Here is an 18298-nt window from a genome sequence, read left to right on the forward strand (position 1 = left end):
TAAGGCCTTCACATCCTTCCGAAAGTGTGGTGCCCAGAATTGGACACAATACTCCAGTTGAGGCCGAACCAGCGTTTTTTAAGATTCAACATAACTTCCTTGCTTTTGTACTCAATGCCTCTATTTATGAAGCCTAGGATCCCGTATGCGTTTTTTACCACTTTCTCAACCTGCCCTGCCACCTTCAACAATTTGTGTACATATACCCCCAGGTTTCTCTGTTCATGCTCCCCTTTGGAATTGTACCCTTTAGTTTCTATTGCCTCTCCTAGTTGTTCCAACCAAAATTTATCACATTGCACTTTTCTGCATAGAAACATAGAAACATAGAAAATAGGTGCTGGAGTAGGCCATTCGGCCCTTCGAGCCTGCACCGCCATTTAATAAGATCGTGGCTGATCATTCCCTCAGTACCCCTTTCCTGCTTTCTCTCCATACCCCTTGATCCCTTTAGCCGTAAGGGCCATATCTAACTCTCTCTTGAATATATCCAATGAACTGGCATCAACAACTCTCTGCAGCAGGGAATTGCATAGGTTAACAAGTCTCTGAGTGAAGAAGTTTCTCCTCATCTCAGTCCTAAATGGCCGACCCCTGATCCTAAGACTATGTCCCCTGGTTCTGGACTTCCCCAACATTGGGAACATTCTTTCCCACATCTAACCTGTCCAGTCCTGTCAGAATCTTATACATTTCCATAAGATCCCCTCTCATTCTTCTAAACTCCAGTGAATAAAGGGCCAGTTGATCCAGTCTCTCCTCATATAACAGTCCAGCCATCCCTGGAATCAGTCTGGTGAACCTTCGCTGCACTCCCTCAATAACAAGAATGTCCTTCCTCAGATTAGGAGACCAAAACTGTACACAATATTCCCGGTGAGGCCTCACTAAGGCCCTGTACAACTGCAGTAAGACCTCCCTGCTCCTATACTCAAATCCCCTAGCTATGAAGGCCAACATACCATTTGCCTTCTTCACCACCTGCTGTACCTGTGACTGATGAACCATGACACCCAGGTCTCGTTGCACCTCCCCTTTTCCTAATCTGTCGCCATCCAGATAATATTCCGCCTTCGCGTTTTTGCCCCGAAAATGGATAACCTCACATTTATCCACATTATACTGCATCTGCCATGCATTTGCCCACTCACCTAACCTGTCCAAGTCACCCTGCAGCCTCTTCGCGTCCTCCTGACAGCTCACACCGCCACTCAGTTTAGTGTCATCCGCAAACTTGGAGATATTACACTCAATTCCTTCATCTAAATCGTTAATGTATGTTGTAAAGAGCTGGGGTCCCAGCACTGAGCCCTGTGGCACTCCACTAGTCACTGCCTGCCATTCTGAAAAGGACCCGTTTATCCCGACTCTCTGCTTCCTGTCTGCCAACCAGTTCTCTATCCACGGCAGTACATTTCCCCCAATACCATGCGCTTTGATTTTGCACACCAATCTCTTGTGTGGGACCTTGTCAAAAGCCTTTTGATAGTCCAAATACACCACATCCACTGGTTCTCCCTTGTCCACTCTGCTAGTTACATCCTCAAAAAATTCCAGAAGATTCGTCAAGCATGATTTCCCTTTGATAAATCCATGCTGACTTGGTCCGATCCTGTCACTGCTTTCCAAATGCGCTGCTATTCCATCCTTAATGATTGATTCCAACATTTTCCCCACTACTGATGTCAGGCTAACCGGTCCATAATTACCTGTTTTCTCTCTCCCTCCTTTTTTAAAAAGTGATGTTACATTAGCTACCCTCCAGTCCATATGAACTGATTCAGAGTCAATAGACTGTTGGAAAATGATCACCAATGCATCCACTATTTCTAGGGCCACTTCCTGAAGTACTCTGGGATGCAAACTGTCAGTCCCGGGGGATTTATCGGCCTTCAATCCCATCAATTGCCCAACACAATTTCCCGCCTAATAAGGATATCCTTCAGTTCCTCCTTCTCACTAGACCTACTGTCCCCTCATATAATCGGAAGCTAATTTGTGTTTTCCTTCGTGAAGACAGAACCGAAGTATTTGTTCAATTTGTCTGCCATTTTTTGTTCCCCATTATAAACTCACCTGAATCCGACTGCAAGGGACCGACATTTGTCTTCAATAATCTTTTTCTCTTCACATATTTATAGAAGCTTTTGCAGTCAGTTTTTATGTTCCCTGCAAGCTTCCTCTCGTACTCTATTTTCCCCTCTTAATTAATCCTTTAGTCTTCCTCTGTTGAATTCTAAATTTCTGCCAGTCCTCAGGTTTGTTGCTTTTTCTAGCCAAATTATATGCCTCTTCCTTGGCTTTAACACTATCCTAATTTCCCATGTTAGCCACGGTTGAGCCTCCTTCCCTATTTTATTTTTACTCCAGACAGGGATGTACAATTGCTGAAGTTCATCCATGTGATCTTTAAATGTTTGCCATTGCTTATCCACCATCATCCCTTTAAGTATCATTTGCCAGTCTATTCTAGCCAATTCATGCCTCATACCGTCGAAGTTACCTTTCCTTAAGTTCAGGACTTAATAAGAATTCTGCCATATTATGGTCACTCTTCACCAAGGGGCTGCGCACAACAAGATTGCTAATTAGTCCCTTCTCATTACACATCACCCAGTCTAGGATGGCCAGCTCTCTAGTTGGTTCCTCGACATATTGGTCTAGAAAACCATCCCTAATACACTCCAGGAAATCCTCCTCCACTGCATTGCTACCAGTTTGGTTAGCCCAATCAATATGTAGATTAAAGTTGCCCATGATAACTGCTGTACCTTTATTGCACACATCCCTTATTTCTTGTTTGATGCTGTCCCCAACCTCACAACTACTGTTTGGTCGTCTGTACACAACTCCCACTAGCGTTTTCTGCCCTTTGGAATTCCGCAGCTCCACCCATACTGATTCCACATCATCCAGGCTAATGTCCCTCCTTACTATTGCATTAATTTCCTCTTTAACCAGCAATGCACCCCGCCTCCTTTTCCTTTCTGTTTATCCTTCCTCAATGCTGAATACCTTTGGATGTTGAGTTCCCAGCCTTGGTCACCCTGGAGCCATGTCTCTGTGATGCCAATTACATCATACCCGTGAACTGCTACCTGCGCAGTTAATTCATCCACCTTATTCCGAATCCTCCACACTTTGAGGCACAGAGCCTTCAGGCTTGTCCTTTTAACACACTTTGCCCCTTTAGCATTTTGCTGTAATGTGACCCTTTTTGTTTTTTGCTTTGGGTTTCTCTGCCCTCCACTTTTACTATTCTCCTTTCTATCTTTTGCTTCTGACTCAATTTTATTTCCCTCTGTCTCCCTGCATAGGTTCCCATTCCCCTGCCATATTAGTTTAACTCCTCCCCAACAGCACAAGCAAACACTCCCCCTAGGACATTGGTTCTGGTCCTGCCCAGTTGCAGACCGTCCGGTTTGTACTGGTCCCACCTCCCCAGAACCAGTTCCAAAGCCCCAGGAATTTGAATCCCTCCCTTCTGCACCACTGCTCAAGCCACGTATTCATCTGAGCTGTCCTGCGACTCCTACTCTGACTAGCACGTGGCACTGGTAGCAATCCCAAGATTACTACTTTTGAGGTCCTACTTTTTAATTTAACTCCTAGCTCCCTAAATTCGTCTCGTAGGACCTCATCCCGTTTTTTACCTATATCGTTGGTACCTATATGCACCACGACAACTGGCTGTTCACCCTCCCTTTTCAGAATGTCCTGCACCCGCTCCAAGACATCCTTAACCCTTGCACCAGGGAGGCAACATACCATCCTGGAGTCTCGGTTGCGGCAGCAGAAACGCCTATCTATTCCCCTTACAATTGAATCCCCTATCACTATCGCTCTCCCACTCTTTTTCCTGCCCTCCTGTGCAGCAGAGCCAGCCAAGGTGCCATGAACTTGGCTGCTGCTTCTCTCCCCTGATGAGTCATCCCCCTCAACAGTACTCAAAGCGATGGATCTGTTTTGCAGAGGGATGACCGCAGGGGACCCCTGCACTACCTTCCTTGCACTGCTCTTCCTGTTGGTCTTCCATTCCCTATCTGGCTGTGGACCCTTTACCTGCGGTAAGACCAACTCACTAAGCGTGCTATTCACATCATTCTCAGCACCGTGCACGCACCAGAGTGAATCCACCTGCAGCTCCAGTTCCGCAATGTGGTCCGTCAGGAGCTGGAGGCGGATATACTTCCCGCACACGTAGTCGTCAGGGACATCGGAAGCATCCCTGACTTCCCACACGGCACAGGAGGAGCATAACAAGTGTCCGAGCTGTCCTGCCATGACTTAGATAAACTTAAATTGGCAACAACAATGCTAAAGGTTACTTACTGATAAAGAAAAGAAAAAAGAAAAGCTACTTACCAATCACCAGCCAATCACTTACCCCCTTGGCTGTGACGTCACCTTTTGATTTCTTTCTATTTCTTTTTTGCTATCTTGCTGCTGCAGCTGCACCAGCTGGGCCTTTATAGGCCTCTCGACGCTCCCCGGACTGCCCGAACTCCTCCGACTGCCACCTCTCCGATGCACTGGGCCTTTATAGGCCTCTCGATGCTCCGCGGACTGCCCGAACTCCTCCGATTGCCGCCTCACCGACGCGCTGGGCCTTTATAGGCCTCTCGACGCTTCCCGGACTGCCCGAACTCCTCAGACATTATATTTCATCTGCCACATGTCCGCCCATTCCACCAGTCTGTCTATGTCCACTTGAAGTCTATCCCTATCGTCCTCGCTGTTCACTATATCTCCAAGCTTTATCTGTAAATGTTGTAATTGTGTCCTGTACACTCAAGTCTAAGTCATTAAAATATATCAAGAAAAGCAGTGGTCCTAGTACCAAACCTGGGGAACACCATTGTACACCTTCTTCCAGTCTGAAAAAACACCGTTCACCGCTACTCTTTGTTTCCTGTCACTTAGCCAATTTTGTATCCATGCTGCCACTGTCCCTTTTATTCCATGGGCTTCAACTTTGCCAGCAAACCTATTATGTGGCACTTTATCAAACGCCTTTTGGAAATCCATGTACATCACGCCAACCCTATTGCCCTCATCAACCCTCTCTGTTACCTCATCAAAAAACTCAATCAAGTTAATTTAACACAATTTGCCTTTAACAAATCCATGCTGGCTTTCCTGAATTAATCCACACTTGTCCAAGTGACTGTTAATTTTGTCCTGGATTATCATATTTAAAAGCTTCCCCTCTACCAAGGTTAAACTGATTGGTCTGTAGTTGCTGGGTTTATCCTTACTACCTTTTTTGATCAAGGGTGTAACATTTTCAATTCTCCAGTCCTCTGGCATCAACCCCATATCTAAGGAGGAGCGGAAGATTATGGCCAGTACTTCCACAATTTCCACCCTTACCTCCCTCAGCATCATAGGATGTATCCCATCTGGTCCTGGTGACTTATCTACTTTAAATACAACTAGCCTTTCTAGTATCTCCTTTTTATCAATTTTTATCCCATCCCATATCTCAACTACCTCCTCTTTCGCTATGATTTTGGCAACATCTTCTTCCTTGGTGAAGACAGATGCAAAGTATTCATTTAGTATCTCAGCCATATCCTCTGCCTCCATGCGTAGGTCTCCTTTTTGGTTCCTAATCGGCTCCACCCCTCATTTAATATTTATCTGTCTATAGAACACTTTTGAATTTAATTTTATGTTAGCTGCCATTCTCATACTCATGCTTTACCGCCTGAGGAAAAGAGTGTTTGAAGATCAGGCCCTCAAACCTGCCACCAAGCTCATGGTCTACAGGGTTGTAGTAATACCAGCCCTCCTGTATGGCTCAGAGACATGGACCATATACAGTAGACACCTCAAGTCGCTGGAGAAATGCCACCAATGATGTCTCCGCAAGATCCTACAAATCCCCTGGGAAGACAGACGCACCAACGTTAGCGTCTTCGACCAGGCCAACATCCCCAGCATTGAAGCACTGACCACACTCGATCAGCTCCGCTGGGCAGGCCACATAGTTCGCATGCCAGACACGAGACTCCCAAAGCAAGTGCTCTACTTGGAACTCCCTCACGGCAAACGAGCCAAAGGTGGGCAGAGGAAACATTACAAGGACACCCTCAAAGGCTCCCTGATAAAGTGCAACATCCCCACTGACACCTGGGAGTCCCTGGCCAAAGACCGCCCTAAGTGGAGGAAGTGCATCTGGGAGGGCACTGAGCACCTCGAGTCTCATCGCCAAGAGCATGTAGAAATCAAGCACAGGCAGCGGAAAGAGCGTGCGGCAAACCTGTCCCACCCGCCCCTTCCTTCAATGACTATCTGTCCCACCTGTGACAGGGACTGTGGTTCTCGTATTGGACTGTTTAGCCACCTCAGGACTCAATTTTAGAGTGAAAGCAAGTCTTCCTCAACTCCGAGGGATTGCCTATGATGATGATGATATTTCCTTTTTCACTTCCCCTCTGAACTTTCTATATTCAGCCTGGTTCTCACTTGTATTCTCAACCTGCCATCTGTCATACGCACGCTTTTACTGCTTCCTCTTACTCTTCATCTCTTTTGTCATCCGGGGAGCTCTGGCTTTGGTTGCCCTACCTTTCCCCGCGTGGGAATGTACCTCGACTGTACCTGAACCATCTCCACTTTAAAGGCAGCCCATTGTTAGATGATATTTTTGCCTGACAATCTTTAATTCCAAATTATCCGGGCCAGATAAGTTCTCAAACCATTGAAATTAGCCGTCCTCCAATTAAATATTTTTACTCAAGATTGCTCCTTGCCCTTTTCCATATCTAATATAAGCCTTATGATACTATGATCATTGTTCCCTAAATTTTCCCCGACTGACACTTGCTTCACTTGACCTACCTCATTGCCTGGAACCAGATCCAGCAATGCCTCCTTCCTCGTTGGGCCAGAAACGTACTGATCAAGAAAGTTCTCCTGAACACACTTCTGAAATTCTTCCCCCTCTCTGCCCTTTGCACTATTACTAACCCAGTCTATATTTGGCTAGTTGAAGTTCCCCAAAATCACTGCTCTCTATAATTCTTACACCTCTCTGTAATTTCCCTGCAAATGTGCACCTCTATACTTCCCACTCGTTAAGAGTGTATAGAATACATCTAGTAGTGTAATGTGACCTCTATTTTTACTTAACTCTAAACAAATAAATTCTGCCCTTGACCCCTCCAGGACATCCTCTCTCACCAGTGCTATAATTCTCATAATCAATACTGCCGCCCCATCTCCCTTCTTTCCTTCCCTATCTTTCCTGAACACCTTATAACCAGGAATATTTAGTACCCAAACCTATTCCCATGTGGCTATTCGCGCCTGCAGCTCGCCAACCTTATTTACCACACATTGTGCGTTTACACACATGCACTGTAATCCTATCTTAGACCTTAGAAACATACATAGAAAATAGGTGCAGAAGTAGGCCATTCGGCCCTTCGAGCCTGCACCACCATTCAATAAGATCATGGCTGATCATCCACCTCAGTATCCCTTTCCCGCTTTGTCTCCATACCCCTTGATCCCTTTAGCCATAAGGGCCATATCTAACTCCCTCTTGAATATATCCAATGAACTGGCATCAACAACTCTCTGCAGTAGGGAATTCCACAGGTTAACAACTCTCTGAGTGAAGAAGTTTCTCCTCATCTCAGTCCTAAATGGCTTACCCCCTATCCTTAGACTGTGTCCCCTGATTCTGGACTTCCCCAACATCGGGTACATTCTTCCTGCATCTAACCTGTCTAGTCCCGTCAGAATTTTATATGTTGCTATGAGGTCCCCTCTCATCCTTCTAAACTCCAGTGAATATGGGCCCAGTCGATCCAGTCTCTCCTCATATGTCAGTCCAGCCATCCCGGGAATCAGTCTGGTGAACCTTCGCTGCACTCCCTCAATAGCAAGAACATCCTTCCTCAAATTAGGAGACCAAAACTTAACACAATATTCCAGGTGATGCCTCACCAAGGCCCTGTACAACTGCAGTAAGACCTCTCTGCCCCTATACTCAAATCCCCTAGCTATGAAGGCCAACACAACATTTGCCTTCTTCACCGCCTGCTGTACTTGCATGCCAACTTTCAATGACTGATGTACCATGACACCCAGGTCTTGTTGCACCTCCCCTTTTCCTAATCTGCCGCCATTCAGACAATATTCTGCCTTCGTGGTTTTGCACCCAAAGTGGATAACCTCACATTTATCCACATTATACTGCATCTGCCATGCATTTGCCCATTCACCTAGCCTGTCCAAGTCACTCTGCAGCCTCTTAGCGTCCTCCTCACAGCTCACACCGCCACCCAGTTTAATGTCATCTGCAAACGTGGAGATATTACACTCAATTCCTTCATCCAAATCGTTAATGTATATTGTAAATAGCTGGGGTCCCAGCACTGAGCACTGTGGCACTCCACTAGTCACTGCCTGCCATTCTGAAAAGGACCCGTCTATCCCGACTCTCTGCTTCCTGTCAGCCAACCTGTTCTCTATCCACGTCAGTACATTTCCCCCAATACCATATGCTTTAATTTTGCACACCAATCTCTTGTGTGGGACCTTGTCAAAAGCCTTTTCAGAGTCCAAATACACCACATCCACTGGTTCTCCCTTGTCCACTCTACTAGTTACATCCTCAAAAAATTCTAGAAGATTTGTCAAGCATGATTTCCCTTTCATAAATCCATGCTGACTTGGACCGATCCTGTCACTGCTTTTCAAAGGCGCTGTTATTTCATCTTTAATAATTGATTCCAACATTTTCCCCACTAATGATGTCAGGCTAACCAGTCTATAATTACCCGTTTTCTCTCCCTCCTTTTTTAAAAAGTGGTGTTACATTCGCTACCCTCCAGTCCATAGGAACTGATCCAGAGTCGATAGACTGTTGGAAAATGATCACCAATGCATCCACTATTTCTAGGCCACTTCCCTAAGTACTCTGGGATGCAGACTATCAGGCCCTGGGGATTTATCGGCCTTCAATCCCATCAATTTCCCGAACACCATTTCCCGCCGAATAATGATATCCTTCAGTTCCTCCTTCTCACTAGACCCTTGATCCCCTAGTACTTCCAGAAGGTTATTCATGTCTTCCTTCATGAAGACAGAACCAAAGTGTTTGTTCAACTGGTCTGCCATTTCTTTGTTCCCCATTATAAATTCACCTGAATCTGACTGTTTTCACTAATCTTTTTCTCTTCACATTTCTATAGAATCTTTTGCAGTCAGTTTTTATGTTCCCGGCAAGCTTCCTCTCATAATGTTTCCCCCCTCCTAATTAAATCCTTTGTCCTCCTCTGCTGAATTCTAAATTTCTTCCAGTCCTCAGGTTTGCTGCTTTTTCTGGCCAATTTATATGCCTTTTCCTTGGATTTAACACTATCCTTAATTTCCATTGTTAGCCGTGGTTGAGCCACCTTCCCTGATTTATTTTTACTCTAGACAGGGATGTACAATCGTTGAAGTTCATCCATGTGATCTTTAAATGTTTGCCATTGCCTATCCACCGCCAACCCTTTAAGTATCATTTGCCAGTCTATTCTAGCCAATTCACATCTCATATCATCGAAGTTACCTTTCTTTAAGTTCAGGACCCTAGTCTCTGAATTAACTGTGTCACTCTCCATCTTAATAAAGAATTCTACCATATTATGGTCACTCTTCTCCAAGGGACCTCGCACAACAAGATTGCTAATTAGTCCTTTCTCATTAGTCCTTTCTCATCTTGTATTCTCTCTTAGTCTGACCCCATCTAATACTGTATTATTTCTTACTCTAGTGCTATCTGTCTCTCCCAATCCTTGATTCTCCTTTCGATTGGTACACCCTGGTGTCCATCCAACGCCACTCCCCCGCCCTCCGCCAAATTAGTTTAACCACTCTACAACAGCACGAGCAACTCCCTCCCCCCCCCCCCGCCCCCCAAGGATATTGGTCCCAGCTCTGTGAGGTGCAACCCGTACAGCCTGAACAGGTTCCATCACCCCCAGAACTGGGCCCAATGTCCTAGGAATCTAAAGCCCTTCCTCCTGCACCATCTCTCCAGCCATGCATTCATCTGCTCTATCCTCTTATTTCTATACTCACTCGCTTGTGGCACCAGGAGCAATCCAGAGATTACTACTTTGAGGTCCTGCTTTTCAATCTCTTTCCTAACTCCCTAAAATCTGCATGCTGGACCTCATCCTTCTGTCTGCCTAAGTTGTTGATACCAATATGGACCACTGCTTCTGGCTGTTCACCCTCCCTCCTCGGAATGTTCTGCAGCCGCTCGGTGACATCCTTTACCCTGCACCAGGGAGGCAACACAATATCTTGGAGTCATGTTTGGGGCTGCAGAAAAGTCTGTCTGTTCCCGTAACTATTGAATCCACTATCACTATTGCTTTCCCGATATTCCTCCTCCCCCCCTTTTACAGCTGAGCCATCCATGGACTTGACTTTGGCTGTACTCTCCAGAGGAACCATTGCCCTCACCAATATTCCTGTTAGAGAGTGGGATGCACTCAGAGGACTCCTGCACTACCTGCCTAGTCTTCCTTGTCTGTCTGGCGGTCACCCATTCCCTCTCTGCCTGCACACTCTTATGCTGTGGAGTGACTATAAAGTCTTTACTCTACAGTATGAAACCACACGAAGCACCTTCTGGGGACAAGGTCACTCTGTGACCTGAACTCTTTATTCACAGGACTCCAAAAGCAATGACCCTGCGTGGGACCTCCCTTTTTATATCTGAGTGAACAGGTAAGGAGCGTCTCCCACAAGTTCACCCCTTGTGGTCAAGGTGTGCATCTAGGTTGAGTGTATACAGTAATACGGTGGTGTTACATTGTGGTTACATGCATGACATCACCTCCCCCCATAAAGTCTTATTGGAATCATAGCTTTAGTCTTTCAGGTGGTCTACGCTCCCTCGTGGAGCGCCGCAGTTGGGGCTCTGGTTGTTGGACACTGGCGTGAGTATCTGTCACCTGTGGTGATTCCGGCCTGTTCGGGCTGACCGCAGGGACTGTGCATTCTTCTGATTGCTCTTGTTGCTCATTCACTGGTGGTGTGGTGAGCTCCATCTCATGGTCTTCTTCAAGTACCTCCGTGTCGATGCTGAACCTTTTTTTCACTTGGTCCAGATGCTTACGGCATATCTGACCATTGTTGAGTTTTACCACGATGACCCTATTCCCCTCTTTGTCAATTACAGTGCCCTCAAGCCATTTGGGCCCCATGGCGTGATTGAGGACGAATACAGGATCATTTATTTCTATACATCTCCCCCTCACATTATGGTCATGGTACTCGTTTTGTGACTTGCGCTTGCCCTCAACTATGTCGGTCAGGACTGGGTGAATGAGGGACAACCGAGTTTTGAGTGTCCGTTTCATTAGTAGCTCTGCGGACGGGACCCCCGTGAGCGAGTGCGGTCGGGATCTATAGGCCAGCAGGAGGCGCGATAGGCGGCCCTTGAATCCTGAGCATACCTTGCTTAATGATTTGGACCGCACATTCCGCCTGGCCATTGGAGGCCGGCTTGAACAATGCATTCCTCACGTGGTTGATGCCATTGCCCGACATAAACTCTCGGAATTCATAGCTTGTGAAACGTGGGCCATTATCACTAAGCAGGATGTCCGGCAAGCCATGGGTTGCGAAGATCGCACGTAGGCTTTCCACAGTGGTGGATGATGTGCATGAATTCGGAATGATGCACTCGATCCATTTCGAGTACGCATCTACCACAATAAGGAGCATCTTACTCATGAACAGGCCCGCGTAGTCAACATGAATGCGTGACCCTGGCCTGGTGGGCCAGGGCCACGGGCTGAGCGGGGCCTCCCTGGGGGCATTACCCAGCTGGGCACACGTCGTGCACCTGCGAACACAGTGTTCCAGGTCTGAATCAATTCCAGGCCACCAAACATGTGACCGGGCAATGGCCTTCATCAGCACAATGCCTGGGTGCTCACTGTGGAGTTTCCTGATGAAGGCCTCCCTGCCCTTCTGGGGCATAACTACCCGACTGCCCCATAGTAGGCAGTCGGCTTGGATGGAGAGCTCATCTGTGGAATGGTCTGACCTCCTCAGGGCATGCTCCGTGTGCGGGCGCCCAATCCCCAGTCAGGCCACATTTCTTAATCAGGAATAGGAGGGGATCTCTGTTTGTCCAGATTTTGATCTGCCAGGCTGTGATGGGGGAGCTTGCGCTGTCAAAGGCATCGACAGCCATGACCATCTCGGCGCTTTGTTCCGCTGCCCCCTCAGTGGTGGCCAGTGGAAGCTTGCTGAGCGCGTCAGCGCAATTTTCAGTGACGGGCCGGTGCCGTATGGTGTAGTCTTACGCTGTATGCGAGCTGATGCGTTGGCATTGACAGCCTTGCTGTCTGACAACAGGGATATTAATGGCTTGTGGTCCATCTCTAATTCAAACTTCCTACCAAATAGGTACTGATGCATTTTTCTTACACAGTAGACACATGCAAGCGCTTCCTTCTCGACCATCCCATATCCCCGTTCTGCTTGAGAGAGCGACCTGAAGGCATAAGCCACAGGTTGTAGTTGATCCTCAGTTCCCCCAAAACCAATTGCAACCCTTACGCAGGAGCACGTGTAGCGGCTCCAACAACATGCTCAAGTTCGGCAGAAAGTTCCCGAAATAGTTTAACAGTCCCAGGAATGAACGCAACTCCAATGTGTTGCAGGGCCTGGGTGCTCGCCGAATCACCTGTTTTGGATTCGGTGGGCCGAATCCCATCTGCAGCAATACTCCTGCCCAGAAATTCAACCTCAGGAGCTAAGAGTAAACATTTAGACTTTTTGAGTCGCAGGCCTACCTGGTCTAGTCGGCATAGCACCTCCTCCAGGTTGTGGAGGTGTTCCTCGGTGTCTTGACCCATGATGAGGATGTCGTCCTGGAATACGATCATTCCAGGAACGGATTTAAGCAGGCTTTCCATGTTTCATTGAAATATCGCGGCCGCTGATCGAATGCCAAATGGGCACCTATAATAAACGAACAGTCCCTTGTCCGTGGCGATGGTGGTCAGTAGTTTAGATTCGTTGGCCAGTTCCTGGATCATATCGGTTGAAGTGAGGTCCAACTTGGTGAACAGTTTGCCGCCTGCCAGCGTGGCGAGGAGGTCCTTCGCTCTCGGGAGCGGGTATTGATCTTGTAGGGACACCCGATTGATGGTGGCCTTGTAGTCACCACAGATCCTGACAGAGCCTTCCGCTTTTAGTCCAGGAACGATGGGGCTCGCCCAGTTGCTGAATTCGACAGGCGAGATGATGCCCTCTCTCAACAGCCGGTCCAATTCGCTCTCGATCTTTTCCCGCATCACATACGGCACCGCTCTGGCTTTGTGGTGCACTGGCCTAGCGTCCGGGGTGATGTGTATCACTACTTTAGTGCCTTTGAAAGTCCCGACACCAGGTTGGAATAGTGAATCGAATTGTTGTAGGACTTGTGAGCACGAACTTCGCTCCACAGATGACATTGCGTGAACATCCCCCCATTTCCAGTTCATCTCAGCTAACCAGCTCCTCCCCAACAGTGCGGGACCAATGCCCGGGACAATCCAAAGCGGCAGCCGATTCACTAACCCATTGTGTGTGACAGCCAACATTGCACTGCCTAGCACCGGAATGATTTATTTTGTGTAAGTCCGTAATTGTGTGTCAACATGTGCTAATTTGGGTCTACTGGCTTTAAGTGGCCATAGCTTCTCAAATTGCTGAACGCCCATGATTGACTGGCTGGCCCCAGTGTCCAGCTCCATGCGTACAGGGATACCGTTTAATAAAATCCTCATCATCATTGGTGGTGTTTTGGTGTATGAACTGTGAATATTTGCAACATGGACCCGCTGCACCTCGGCATCCATCGATTTGCCCCAAAGGTCATCCTGCCTCAAAGAACCTTCTTCTGGTCCATCCGCCTCATATATTAGTCTGGTTGCAGGCTTCCTGCACATTCGAGCTAACTGGCCACTGAGATTGCAGTTCCTGCAGACAAACTGTTGAAATCTGCAAGATCTAGCTGAGTGTTTTCCCCCACACCTCCAGCATGAGTTAAATTTCTATTGTTGGGAACAACAGGGCTGTGGCCAGGCATTCCGCGCTGACTGCCCCTTTGACTGCTCTTAAATACCGTATTAGTGGGTGTCAATGGCCCCATCCCAATGTCCACTGTGATGGCGTGAATGTCCGTTCAGCCTGCTATTGTCTCTGTTGAAGTCCTGCTCTGGGATCTATTGCTTTGGACTGCCCCTGCCTGCCTGCGGGGCTCTCAGTCGCATTAATGATGTTGACTTCCTGATCCATCGCCGCGTTAGAGGCACAATTGCGTGCGTATATTATTTTTGTCTCTTCCTCCCCCGCCATGAAAGTTTGAGCTATCAACGCCGCCGCTTCCAAGGTCAAATCCTTGGTCTCAATTAATTTGCGGAAAATTCCCGTATGACCGATGCCCTCGATAAAGAAGTCCCTTAGCATCACCCCCCTGCAGGCCTTCAAACCAGTTTATATCCAGTACTTGGTAAATTACTCATTAAAAAGCTGAGAAGGAGAAAATAAAGCTGTGGTTTATTAAAGATGTCTTACTGAACAGCCCACTCCCTCCCAGCTTATAAAAGTCCAGCTGCACGAAATGGACAGTTCCCTGGTTTGGTGCCTTTTATCCCAATCCTCGAATACAGCTAGGCTACTAGATGTCCTACTCTTTTTCCACTGGAGCCTGTACATGACGATAGCTGAAGACATAGCTGACAATGATACCTATGAGATGCAAATAATCAGGCACAAAGAATACACATTCCAGTGTTAAGATCCATAGCCTGGAGATTTTGCTTCATCAACCTCTAGAGATGGGTAGGAATTTCAGATTTTTCTCATTTTAGCAATCTTCCTTTGTGGTTTCATGTTTTTCAGATAATAAATTTGAAAGACATTCAAGATAGCTCAACTCATGTAGGGTTTGATTGTAGAGACGTCTTTGATAGACGCCTTTTCCTTTTATATACTAATATAGAGAAAAACAAGGAGTCAGATCAAGGCAAACAGCAATGAGGTCATTTTCTTTCATTATGTAGCCTGCACTGCAGTCCAAAAACACATTCAGAATTCAGCCATAATTCTTACATTTTTTCCTAAAGTTTATAAGTTTAATTTGTTTCTTACGCTGTGCATTTTTATTCAGTGTCATTAACCATCTCCTGCCAAGTATTACCATTGTTTCCCCATCATACCCTGATTTTTCGGGCAAACACTTTTATGGTGATGTGCTATCAAAGATACTGTGATCCTGCGCTTTTGTTCCCCATTCTCCACCAGTACATATTTTTTTGGTGTGTTATGTATTTAACTATGTTAATTTTAACCCCTTTATCAAAATTATTCTTTTACAGAGCATTTTCTCTGAACATCAAGATGAAATCACTCATAAAACATCCATCATTTCCTTTATACATCTGTGACGATTATAACGGAGATTGCCAGTGACACCATGGAGTGACCCAAAGGCGTGGAAGCTAGGGCTGTTGTGATCATGTGGTCTTCACAGGCAATGGCAGTGCTACACCTGTGGATGAGCTACAGTGCAGCTCATCTTGCAGCATTTTGACAATCAGTCACTGTCCTGTGAACTGCAGCCTACACAAGTAATGATCCTTTGACAAAATCTAAGGTTGTAACTTCATGTGCAAGGGTACCAGATGACCAGCGAATGCCTCATATACCCCTATTTATTGGAGGAAGAATCATAAAAATGTACGGCTCAGAAGGAGGCTATTTCAACCCATCGTGTCCGTGCCGACCGACAAACAGCCTAATCCCACTTTCCAGCTCTTGGTCTGTAGCCATGCAGGTTACAGTACTTCAAGTGTACATACAAGCACCCCTTAAATGTGGTAAGGGTTTCTGCCTCTACCATCCTTTCAGGCAGTGAGTTCCAGAGCCCTACCACCCTCCGGATGAAGAAATTTCCCCTCATATCTCCTTTAAACCTCTTACCAATTACTTTAAAACGACGTCCCCTGGTTGTTGACCCCTCTGCCAAGGGAAATAGGTCCTTCCTATCCACTCTATCTAGGTCCCTCATAATTTTATACACCTCAATAAGATCAGCGCTCAGCCTCCTCTGTTCTAAGGAAAACAAACCCAGCCTATTCAATCTCTACTCATAGCTACCATTTTCCAGACCAGGCAACATCCACATAAATCTCCTCTGTACCCTCTCAAGTGCAATCACATCTTTCCTGTAATGAGGTGACCAGAACTGCACACAGTACTCTAGCTGTGGCCTTACTACTATTTTATAGATTTGAATCATAACCTCCTTGCTCTTGTATTCCATGCCTCGACTAATAAAGGCAAGTATTCCGTATGCCTTCTTCACCATCTTTTTTACCTGGCCTGCTACTGTGGACCTGCACTCCATGGTCCCTTTATTCCTCTACACTTCTCGGTGTCCTACCATTTAATGTGGATTCCCTTGCCTTGTTAGCCCTCCCCATTATCTCACACTTCTCCAGATTGAATTTCATTTGCCACTGTTCTGGCCACCTGACGATCGATATCCTCCTGCAGTCTGCAGCTTTCTTCTTCATTATCAACCACACAGCCTATTTTTGTATCATCTGCAAACTTCTTAATCACACCCCCTACATTCAAGTCCAAATCATTGAGATATACCACAAAAAACAAGGGACCTAGTACTGATCCCTGTGAAACCCCACTGGAAACATGCTTCCAGTCACAAAAACACCCACAAACCATTACCCTTTATTTCCAGCCCCGAGCCAATTTTGGATCCAACTTGCCGCTTTGCCTTGGATCCCAGTCTGCCATGTGGGACTTCATCAAAAGCCTTGCTAAAATCCATATACACATCAAACGCACTATCCTCATCGACCCTCCGTGTTACCTCTTCAAAAAATTCAATCAAGTTAGTCAGACACGATCTTCCCTTAACAAATCCATGCTGGCTGTCCCTGATTAATCTGTTTCTTTCTAAACGAAGGTTTATCCTGTCCCTCAGAATTTTTTCCAATAATTTTCCCACCACCGAGGTTAGGCTGACTGACCTGTAATTACTCGGTCTATCCCTTTCTCCCTTTTTAAACAAGGTACAACATTAGCAGTCCCCCAGTCCTCTGGCACCACACCTGCATCCAGAGAGGACTGGAAAATGATGGTCGGAGCCTCTGCTATTTCCTCTTTTGCTTCTCTTAACAGCTTGGGGTACATTTCATCCAGACCTGGGGATTTATCCACTTTCAAATCTGCTTAGCCCCTTAATACTTCCTCTCACTATGTTTATTTCATCTAATATTTCACAAGGGTACAGAAGGATTCCCATGGTGAAAACCCATTTCTTTTATTCCACTGCCATTTTTTTTCCAACAGTTGCCCGAAAAAAAAAGTGTCTCAAAGCCAAGTGGGAACCATGGCGAGCATGAGGCAGCCACAGTTTCCTTTGACTCATTTGCCCAGTCCCTGGTATGTCGCTGGGTGGCATGCAGCTCACCTTCCATTTTTAGATATTTTTTTAAATTACATGTAATTTTGAAGTGAGAAATGTCATGGGAGATCCACTCGCTTATAGATCACTATTCAAACACATTCTTCAGTAATGCTTTGCGCAGATTGATGAACACATTTATCATTGTTACAGATAAACATTGCTGAATGCACAGAAGTGATGCAATCGCAATTTCATGGATCATTTAGGCTCGAGAGTGCTCTGAACCAATTGCATAGTTCCTTGGAGCAGGGGAGAAGGGAAAATCAGTGTTTCAATATAGTTATCATGTGAGTCTTTTCAAGGAGAATACGTGCTTGATCTTAGAACTCAGGTTCCCTTGCATGAAATAAGAACACCACAATGTTAATTGGTTTAAGCTTAAAATAGCTTACTATGTATGTAACATACTTAAAATCCTCCTTGTGGAATGAAATGTCAGGAAATAGCAAATAAAATGGTATGCAAAGGCCAGGAAATCCATATATGTTTTAGAGGTTCCAAAATACCTACAAAGTCAGAACATTACACTAAAGACAAAAACAGGAAGATGCTAAAGGTCTATGATAATTCATAAAAAGGTATCTTCACAAGGCTCATATATAAATTAGTGCTAGATCACATTGATTATTAGATAGGATTCTAGTGCATCTCACCCAGTAGACTTTCTATTTGTTATATGAAGATACATTAAAAACCTCTGGCATCATAAATGAATAAATAGCTAATAACTGACAAAGATGCAGGCCAACTAAACAGGCAAAGCAAAAATAAGGAATCGGATTCTACCAA

This window comes from Pristiophorus japonicus, chromosome 8, assembly GCF_044704955.1.
Source record: "Pristiophorus japonicus isolate sPriJap1 chromosome 8, sPriJap1.hap1, whole genome shotgun sequence".
Taxonomy (NCBI): domain Eukaryota; kingdom Metazoa; phylum Chordata; class Chondrichthyes; family Pristiophoridae; genus Pristiophorus; species Pristiophorus japonicus.